This window comes from Eptatretus burgeri, chromosome 5 (assembly GCF_056783735.1).
Source record: "Eptatretus burgeri isolate ZD-2024b chromosome 5, Ebu_testis_v1, whole genome shotgun sequence".
NCBI lineage: Eukaryota > Metazoa > Chordata > Myxini > Myxiniformes > Myxinidae > Eptatretus > Eptatretus burgeri.
In genome coordinates, this window is record NC_140965.1 from 63960981 (window position 1) to 63963432 (window position 2452).

The window sequence follows — 2452 nt, forward strand, 5'->3', positions numbered from 1 at the left end:
ACCCTGGTTGCCTCTTGCAACACAGGGATAAGGATTGGGTTTCGCCATGATTCTGGGCTGCCCTACACCCTCTCATAGCGCGGCCCAGCACAGAGCTCCTGTCCTCAAGCGATCCTCCGACCCAAGCCTCTGAGTAGCCGGATTACAGGCGTACGCCACTATGCCCGGTCAAATATATAATTCGTGAGGGGGCCTAAAACACTTCCTTACACCCACTTTGAATGGGGCCAGGGATCATTTAATATCACCTTTCATGTAACTACCAAGGATTAGGCTGAAAAAGTGATTTTTTTAATTCAAAAAACAAACAAAAAAAAACCAACCTTTTTTTTTGTTTTGCTTTAAACACTCTCCAGCACTTGATGAACCTAAAAAAGTTTGACGAAGATCCGTTCATCCATCTCTGGGGAAAAATGGTGACATTTCTCTATTAGTCAGGACCCCTGCAAATGCAGGTATGGCACAGCTGTTCAAGGTCACCAGGGGGAAAAAAAAAGAACTAACTAAAGAAAGCAGTCCTAAAAGATAAGCATTTCAGATAACTATTGCATGATACCATAGCCCTCCCACGACCTTTGAACATGTATTTAAAAAAATAAATAAAGAGGGGTGGGACCTTATTTGCTTTTGAGGGGTATTTAATGTCACTGGTATTCTCGATTTGCAGGGGGATAAAGTAAACACAGTCGGGAGAAGAAAATCTTTAATATGTCATTTTGGCAAGCTCTCTGATCTACCTTAACAATCATCTTGAAGTTCAGTCATTCAACCTCCTGGGACTCACTGTCAGCCATGATGTTTCTTGGGCAAACCACATTTCAACGTTGGCCTCCAAAGTCAGCCTCCGACTGGCCATCCTCCTCTGTCGAACAAAGTGAAGTTCTTCCCTTGCACTTGAAGTCCTATCCACCCACAAGGTCTACATCCACAGCTTGATGGAGTACTGCTCTCCCCTCTGAACTGGCTCCCATGCCTCACATCTTGCTCAACTTGACGCTGTAGAAACCAAGGACTTTAAGATTGAGTGATGGGCCGATCACTTTGCCATCGCAGACAGGTCGCTGGTCTGTCTGTCTTCCGCCTCCTTTCTGGGCTGGCACCCTCTGCTCTCTGTGCTCCCCTCCCCCCTGGTTTATGCAGGGCAAACCATCAATCCACTTCTGGTAAAACTACCTCAATCCCAGGATCACTGTTCACCTCCACTCATTTGTTCCCTCCCCCCCCCCCACCTGTGAAATCAATTTCCATCTTCCCTTTAATCTCATTCTTCCCTCCAAGTCTTTAAGATGGCTGTTCACGACCATCTCAGATGGTCCCCAATCTAAAACCCTGACTTCTACCCTCGTTAACCCCACTTAAATCCCCCCTTCCAGTTTTCCTTCCATATTCATCTTGTGTACTTCTTGATCCTGTTTTTGTTTTGTGTCCTGATCCAGTGTACTAACTCTTCCACGAGCCTCACCTCTGGATCCAAAAGAAAAAAAATATTTGGAGAGGAATACCAAAGCTCAGTGGCACTGTTTTCATTTGGTCATTGGAGTTTCATGAACAAATTTTAAGTTTCTTGGGATCCAACCTCCCGATGGGTTTATTTAATTGATTGGAAAATGCGTGGTTGGAGAAAAGTATCGATGCAAAATTGTGAAATGTTTTTGTTTTACCTGCACCTGCAAGTTTGGGAATAAACGTCATGTCGAACATTTATTGCATGGAAATCTCAACACTTGAGATTTTTCTACTCTGTTTCATTTTACACATCGAACAAGCGTTTTCAATTTGAAACACTAGAATTTTCTGCGAAGGGTCAATTTGCTTCGACTGAGGCAACAAAGAATCCCTTCCAAGTTTGCAACAACACAAATAAAATAAATTTAAGGGAAACATTTGTAGGAAGGGCATCGGTAAATGTTACGCAAGATTTTTCAATAAAAAGCATTTGCACTACACTCGGTAGAGCGCATACCTCTGCTACGCTGAACAGCTTACATTTTGTATCCCACTGCTAGACCGGATCTGGATTCGGACCTGAACCAAAATCGAATCTGCTTGTTCTTGTCACCAAACCAACTCATCCAAGTTGTGTCATAACCCATCCATAAATGTTTGAACTATCGTGCCATGTATCGTTTTTAGCCCAATTTCTCATTGCTGAAAAATTACTTAATTCCAGTGTCCAGATCTTCACCAAAATCGAATTAATTCGTTCTTATCACGCCCAATCTGTCCCACCAAGTTTAGTCCAAATCCATCCACAACTTTGAGATTTCGTTATTGGCCTGATCTATAAGTGGTGAAGAATCACTTAAAATTTTAGGATCTGGATCCTGATCCAGATCTTCAAAATTGAATGAGCTTGTTCTTGTCGCACACTCAACCCGTCGATCAAGTTTCATTTGAATCTGCCTTTAACATTTTGAGATATCCTGCTCAGACAGGTGAAGAAAACCTCTGT